Source organism: Gossypium hirsutum, chromosome D05 (assembly GCF_007990345.1).
Source record: "Gossypium hirsutum isolate 1008001.06 chromosome D05, Gossypium_hirsutum_v2.1, whole genome shotgun sequence".
NCBI lineage: Eukaryota > Viridiplantae > Streptophyta > Magnoliopsida > Malvales > Malvaceae > Gossypium > Gossypium hirsutum.
The window spans coordinates 28992042-29000773 of NC_053441.1; the positions used below are offsets into that span (position 1 = coordinate 28992042).

General features: G+C 34.6%; 1 pseudogene; it reads right to left on the reverse strand.

The window, feature by feature from the left end:
• The window catches only part of LOC107904803 (U-box domain-containing protein 11-like), a 5915-nt pseudogene extending 3526 nt beyond the window's left edge, over positions 1–2389 (reverse strand).
• Between the last annotated feature and the right edge of the window lie 6343 nt (positions 2390–8732).

Below are 8732 nucleotides of genomic sequence, written 5' to 3' on the forward strand. Positions count from 1 at the left end.
ATTCTAGGGGTGAGCAAAACTCGAATTGGCTCGAAAAAATTGAAAAAAAAATCAAATTTCGAGTTAAACGAATCGAGTTATTCGAATTAAATCGACTTTTTTTCAAAATTCGAGTTCGAATCGAGTTGAGTCCTCCAATAATTTTGATTCTTTCCCCTCCCAACCATTCCCCAAAACTTATTTTCCCTCCACAATTACCCTCATTTATTTTTCTTTTTTTTTAAATTTTACTCCCAAAAACCCTCAACCTTTTATTCCCAATTTTTACTTTCCATTTTCCTAAACTTTATCCTATCCACCTCCATCTACCCCAAACCTCCCCTCCATTTTTATAAATATTTTCTCAAATTTTCTCTCTATTTTTCCCTGTTTTATTTCTAACTTTTTATTTTTTCTAATTTTTACTTCATTTACTTCAATAAAAATCAAATTATCCAAAAAAATCACTAACATAAATAGTAATAATTTATTTATATCTACTGTTTATTATTAAATAATTTTAATTTATATTATTTATATTATTGAATTGTTAGCCATATTATATTTATATTAAAATTGATTATTAATTATGCCATAAATATTCGTGTTAAAATTTTATATTGGTTCATTTAATATTTTATTTTTAAAATAACTTTATTAAAAAATCATATTTTACATTTAATATATTTTTTAATTCCAAAATACATAGTGACAAGAATCTGAAGATAATTGAAACAACTAAGCAAGCAAAGAAGCTAACAATATATAAAAAATTAATAAATAAATTATGAGGTGATGAAAGTTAATAAAAAATTTGATTAAGGTGGACAAATTTTATTACGATGGGTGACAATGGTTACAAGGACCAAAATTATTTTTTTAAAATTTAACTCGAACAAATATATTCGATTCGATTCGATTCGAATTCCATCTCACTCGACTCGATTCGAGAAAACTTCAAATAAAGTTAGGATGTAAAATGAGATTCGAAAACTCGATTAACTCGAAATTTTCGATTCGATTCGATTCGATTCGATTCGATCGAATGCTCACCCCTAATTCTTCATTAGCATACACCATTTTTTTCAGCTATAGCTATAGCTTCACAAAGAGGAAGGCATCAAAATTGTAAGATTTTAGAACCCTCTTGTCATGATAGAGGTCTTTTTGAGTTGCACTTGTGTGTGAATGCTTCTCGTGTGGAGTTGTAACTGAAAAAGAAAGAGAAGTAGAATAACTATTAAGTTGTTTCTGAATTCTGATGGAGAAAGTAAAATTCTAATTTTTGAACACATTATTATATGAATTGAAGAATAAGATCGTACCCGCACACATTTGTGTCATACAAGTAGCAGGACAGGATTTGAAGAAAAGCATACTGGAAATAAAAAAGTTTCATGTCTCTAGCTCTTGTTGTTGCAGATGCTATCTTATAGTATTATCCTAATATAATAATCGAAAATAGTAATGGATTAAGACAATATGATGATGTTATGTTAAAAGTGCTGCTGGTTCAGTCATCTATCATTACAAAAACAGTAGCAATAAAATGAAGAATAGATGAAATGGTCAACTATTAAAAGAGTTAAAATTAATGGAAATAGGCGAAACACTAAATCCTAGTAAGCATTGGAAATGGAAATTAGCAACGTCAATGCGTGAGAATTCACAACAATGGGATAATGGGATAAAATTAACCAGAAAGCAAGTATAGTATAACTATGTCGGGCTGTGTTTTATTAAGTGTTGTAATTCCACTAATATATGTAGCAAAACAAATAAAATTTAGAAGCATATGCGAAAGAGAAGTCATTGATTTAATGATAGATCACAGAATCCCATGATTAATTGTTAGTTCCCATTTAGTTTTCCGTTTAACCAAACTGGGTTTGATTGTGTAGCGAGTAGGTCAGCTACTGTTGCATTCTGTTTGGGTCTCTCTTGAACAGCTGGTTGTTGACGATTTTCTTCTTCCGGAAGAATTGCACTTCGTTTGGATCACATTTGCAACTATATAGGAGGAGGAAAACTGGAAGCTAGTATAAATATGAGATGATATGTAAAGTTTTAATCAAAATATATACCATTATTTGAGCTCAGTTACTTTCAGAAATGTGAAGATCTAAATAAGTTTAGTGGATGAGTTTGAGGCAAGATATATTTCACCTACATTCATTCAATAAGTAGATAGTACATAAGATCTAAGTAAGATCATGATCATCAAGTAGCTGCTGTTCACTGATTGTATTTAACATATCAGCGTAAAGAACTATCTTAATTGGAGCAAATAATTGATAAATAAGCTGGAGTATTAGTTGGAATGCCCCTCGATTCTTTACTTAAATTTTAATTTCAATTTTGTTTTGATTATACCTTCCTTCTTCAATGAAAATCTCTCATTTCTCCTCATCGTTGGCTCTATTGGTCAATCTAATCTTTGTGAACAATAGATGAGACAACTCCAATAACATCTATAGAAATTAATTAAATATATTATTGGATATTATTGTATTCAAGAGAATCAATGAGTATATTAAAACATACCTGTCAATATTTGTCATGATGTTTGACTCGTTGATGCAAAAAGCCATGAGATATAAAAGTCAAACGTAAAGGCGAGCATTTGATGCTCGAGAACTTGGGTCGCTCTAGTTAGAGCTATGTTATAGTTTCCAGGGACTGCATTATAGCTATAGTTGTTGTCTCACTGGGAACCTACTGATGGAGTTGTCTCACTGGGAACCTACTGATGGAGTAGACACCGCCTTCTTTCAATATTGGGGCGAACTGTTTTAATATTGGGGCGAACCGTCATAGCACCGTAAATTTTTCTTTTACAAAACTTAATAAATTAGGATATGTCATGTTAGATGTAGAAGTGTACTTAAATTTATCGATTTTTAAAATCTTTGGTGTAAATCCCAAAATCTGCCCTGGCCCAACAGTCCAATTACAAAAAAATATAAACCCAATTTAAACCCAAATAAATCAAAACCTAGGGCCCAAATGGCCAAAATCTAAAGCAAATTTTTAAGCTAAATTTTAGCAGCAGAAAACCCTAGCCGCATGCCCTGCTACTGCCGTCACTTCGCCTCCTCACGCGCCTGCGCCGCTCGCCGCCACCACTCGCCTATCACTGGCCTTCCACGCCTCTGACACCTGCAGAAAAAATAAATGCAAGGCAACAGAAGAATCCGACAAAATAAAGAGCAAAAAGACAAAGAATAAAAACCAATAGTTGTAATACGACTATAAAAGCCAAAATGTTCTCGTTCTATATTTTTTTACGCACACTAAGCAATCAAAAGCAGAACAGAAATTTGAAAAGGTTGATCAAAATCTTTTACTGTTTCCTATTTGTTTTTCTCTTTTTTATTTTTATTTACAAATCCATTTGAACGAAAACTAGAATAGAAAAGCAAGAAAAAGCTTATCTGGGCGTCATGGTCCATCGTTGGAGTCCCTTTCTTAAAAGTCTTTGCTTCATTCTCGTTGCATGACGATGAGCAAAGAAGGGCAGCTGTAAAGCCCAAATCTGCCCGGGCCCAACAGTCCAATTATAAAAAAAATATAAACCCAATTTAAACCCAAATAAATCAAAACCCTAGGGCCCAAATGGCCCAAAATCTAAAGCAATTTTTTAAGCTAAATTTTAGCAGCAGAAACCCTAGCTGCATGCCCTGCTACTGTCGTCGCTTCGCCTTCTCGCGCGCCTACACCGCTCGCCGCCACCACTCGCCTATCACTGGCCTTCCACGCCTCTGACACCTACAGAGAAAAATAAATGCAAGGCAACAGAAGAATCCGGCGAAATAAAGAGCAAAAAGACAAAGAATAGAAACCAATAGTTGTAATACGGCTATAAAGCCAAAATGTTCTCGTTGTATTTTTTTTACGCACACTTAGCAATCAAAAAGCAGAACAGAAATTTGAAAAGGTTAATTAAAATCTTTTACTGTTTCCTATTTGTTTTTCTCTTTTTTTTTTTCTTTTTTTTTTACAAATCCATTTGAATGAAAACTAGAATAGAAAAGCAAGAAAAAGCTTACCTGGGCGTCACGGTCCCATCGCCGGAGTCCTTTTCTCCGTTGCCGGAGCCGAGTTTCAGAGAGGGGATGAGGAAGACTTTCTTTTTCTTTCCCATTTTTGTAGGCACGGGATAAAACCTTTCTATTTTTCCGTGTGACTCCGGCCACCGTCCTTGGTGGCGCCGCAGTGGAGATGTGGTGGACGACGGCGGGGTTCCAAAGCTAGGCTTGGAGCCCTAGCAGAGAAAAGGGAAGCCCCCTTTCATTTTATTTTTCTGTTCTTTGTAACAAATGAAACAGCAAAAAAAAACTGTAGCTATTATAACAATCGCAAAACGGCGTCGTTTGAAGGGGAAGAGCTGCGCATTCATACCCTAAAGGGGTAATTTATGCAATTGGTCCCTTCTCTTCAACGCCTTAATGCAATATGGTCTTTGGTTTTTTTTAATTCGGTCGCATGATTCTTCATGCGTTTCATTTTAGTCCATGCTGGGACTCAATGCATGAGGGTTGAGGATATTTTCCCAATCAGTCCCTCATATTTATAGCCTGTCCCACTTGGACCCTTAATACCTCTTATTTATTTATGGTTTTAACCCACTGATTCTAGCCCGTCTCCAATTTCATCCTTGGTTCTATAAATATTTATTTTTGATTTTTTTCTTTTAAATTTTTTTATCTATTATCATTAGTTTTTCTTATTTGTCTTAATTTCATCTTTATTTGTTTTTTTTATCGTATAGCTATATTTTTCTTTTCTTTTCTTTTTCTATATATATTATTTCATTAAACAGTTTTATTATTATCATTGTTTGTTATTTTTTTTATTTTTTTACTTTACGTTTTATTTATATTAAACATTTTTGTTTATATATAACGTTTTAAGTTTCCTTTCCTATATTACATTCCAAACTTTTATATAAAATATTGACTTGCTTTTATAAATTATTATTTATTATTATTTATCTTTTTTATGATAAGATGTATTATATATGTCAAATCTTATAAACTGCTTTCTACTATCTCCTTTTAAATTATCATTTTTATCTTTATTTTGAACTCATTTTATGTATTATTTAGTTAAAGTTGTTTTATTATTTAAAATTGTTTTATATATCTTTTAAATGCAACTTATTTATTTAAAAATGTTTTATTTGTTTTTCGTTTCAAAGATTTTCCTTTTCCTTCCTATTACCTATTTCGTACTTTTATATATATACACAGTATTTGCTTTATCTTATATATATATATATTATTTTTAAAATTTTTTGTATATTATTAACCTTAAAATTCTTGTTTTGCATTATTTATTTTAAACTCATCATTATCATTTTAAATTTTTATTTTATTTTAATTTATTTTATTTTAATTTGCTTTATACCTTCTAAATTTTTGTTTAATTTATTGGTCTTTATTTATCGATGTTTGAATTTGAATGATGAATGTTGTAAAATTATTGCCTTTGTGTTTAATTTAATTCGCTTATTCGTTTTCATATCATTGGCATTCACTTGCATGATATTGTATTCGTATATTATTGTCCCGTGTGCGCTACATATTTTAATTCATGTCATTGTATCGTAGATGTTTCAACGTTTTCGTTCGATATAATCCGTTTTGTTTTACTCCCAAACAAAATAAATGCACATCTCTAAGTGTTGTACTCGCGACTATTCAAAAAGATTTTCTAAATAAGGCAATATTTTGCGTTTGAAAATTCGAGAAAACGTGCCTTAACGTGCTGGGTTTCTATTTCTCATTCGACCAAATAGCCAAATATCCTTTTAAGATTTTTTAAATAAGGCAATATTTTGCGTTTGGAAATTCGAGAAAACGTTCCCTAACGTGCTGGGTTTCGATTTCTCGTTCGATCAAATAGCCAAAGATCCTTTTAAGATTTTCTAAATAAGGTAATATTTTGCGTTTGGAAATTCGAGAAAACGTGCCCTAACGTCCTGGGTTTCGATTTCTCGTTCGACTAAATAGCCAAATATCCTCTTAAAACTTCGAAGTATGGTTTCGTTAAACTATAAGGTGATCTTGGTTTCGACACTAGGACACTAAGTAATCAATTAGGTACCAATTTTGGGCGTATCGAGGGTGCTAATCCTTCCTCGTGCGTAATCGACTCCCGAACCCATTTTTCTGAATTTCGTAGACCAAAATTATTGTTTTAATAAAAATTAAATCATTTATTAAAAACAACCACTTTTCGAGGTGACCCGATCACACCTCATCGAAAAAAGATTGGTGGCGACTCCCGTTTTCGTTTTCGTTTTCAAAATCCAAGTCGACCTTGTTTTATCAAAAAAATGGTGTCAACAGCTTGTCGACTCAACTGGGGAACTAGATTTGAAAGTCAACCCATGTGTTGATTACTTTTTGTCTTTTTGTCGAAGATCGAAAACCTGATTTAAATATACGAGCTGTTTGTTGCATTTCATCCGTCTTCATTATGATATTCTTCATTGTGGTCTATAATTGCTATGTTAGTTAGTTTTGGTATCTTCCTGCACATTGCATTGCATGACCGTTGGTCACACCCTTTTAAGTGGGAGTGAGAAACTACGCCTTCGTGAGGTTTTCACCTCCGCATGGGATAGTGAATCGCTTACGGGATACATCCGTACATTTGTCTTTGTGAGATTTTTATCTCCGCATGGCCATAGGGAAATTTATTCCCCTGAACTGAACTCGGTCTGTATGAGCCTATAATGGGTAAGGATCGAGGAATCTGTTGGTTCAGGTACCCTTACTTTAGAACCAAACCACATGTAGCGAGCCATAAGAACCCACCGAGATAGAGCTACGCCAAACCCTAGTGCTTACCGAATAGACGCTTTATTTATTATCGTTTATTGTAAATCCTAGCTCTGTGTCTAATACTGATTTTCTTTGTTTATGATTGTATGGCATTTTCATTCCAAAAGAGGTGTCGATTCACGTTCAGTATATAGATAGAAAGCTTATCATGGAAAAGAAATTTCTTGATAAAGTAGAAGATAATGCAGCTGTACGAATGTGGGATGAAACGATATGGCGAGAGAAAGGCAATAGTCTTACAGAGGGGTATGTGTCAGAGTTGTGGGACTTTACCTGTATCAGCGTAATCCAAAATGATCTTCGAGAAATGAAGGAAATATGGGATCAATGGGACGACGGGACCAAGCAGATGTTCTACTGTGACTACTGTGACTTGCCTTACCTACTCAGTGTCAAAGTGGACAAGCATTTATTCCGAGCCCTGGCCCAGTTTTGGAATCCTGCTTACAGTTGTTTCACTTTTGGAAAAGTGGACTTGGTGCCCACTGTGGAAGAATATACGACCTTGCTTCGGTGTCCAAAGATTCAAGTTGACAAGGCCTATTCTAGAGCTACTAGTGTCCCGATATTATTAAAAAAATTGATGAACATCACAGGGATGAGGGAACAGTGGGTCGCTGCCCGAATCCAATAGAAAGGTGACAGTAAATGTGTTCCCTGGAAAGGCTTGCGAGATTTAGTATTAGTACACTCTGATGTGAAGAAAAGAGTTGATGTCTTCGCTTTGGGTATTTATGGATTAGTAATATTCTCTAAAGCTTTAGGACACATAGATGAGGCCGTCTCTAATTTGTTTGATCGACTTAGTAAAGGGGTCACACCCATCCCGATAATCTTAGCAGAAACCTTCAGATCTCTAAGCGCATGTCGAAGAGCAGGGGAAGGAAGGTTCATCGGATGCGCACAGCTATTATTGGTGTGGTTCCATAGTCACTTTTGGAATGTGGAAAATATCTCCTATCGAGTCTTCTCAGAAAACTATTCCCCATTAAAGGAACAAGTGGCTACACCAAGACGAGACGACATCACAGAAGAGAAGTGGATGACGATTCTCCAAAATCTTCAGGAGGATAACGTTGAATGGAAAGCTCATTGGATGGTACCCGACGAGATCCTATATCGATGTGGGGATTTTGACTGAGTCCCTTTACTTGGAATTTGGAGAGCTGTAGGTTATACCCCTTTACTCGTATTAAGACAATATAGATCGAGACAGTTCATACCAGCAACACAAGGGCTGGCTCAGTGTGAGTTTTCTTATAAGGATGAAAACTACAAGAGAAAAACTCGAGAAATATCTAACGCTTGGAAACAAGTTCACCGAATGAAAAGATTTACTGTAGGAGCGATGACAACTCTCGAATATTATAGGTGGTGGAGTAAAAGGGTCAATGACAACATCCCTGGGCTGAGGGAAGATTGTGTTCAGTCTATAGAGGAGCATCTACAAGTAGCTCCGTCAGAATTAGAGATCATCAAATAGGATTTTGAAAAAAGAAATTCTGAGTTGGGAAAGATGATAGAACAACTAGAAGAAGAAAAGATGCATTTGGGATTAGACATCGATATCCACAAGCTAGAAGCCGAGAAATTAAGGAAGGGAAAGAACAAGGCTGAAGAGGATTTGGATAGTCTAAAAACGGATTACAAAAAGCTGCGTTTGTTAATAAAAACTACCGGTTTGGGTAAAACATCAGAGCAGTGGCGACAAGAGATCAATGAGGAAAAGACTAGGGCCGATCAGCGGAAAAAGAAATTTTAGGACACTCGAGCTCGAGAGAGCGCTTTGGAGAGAAGTTTGTTGGAGTGCCAAAGTGAGAAAATGATATTAAAGGCTAGAGTGGCAGAGCTAGAAAAGTCACTTCACTTGTACCGCAGTCGCAACTCCACGATCGAACTAAG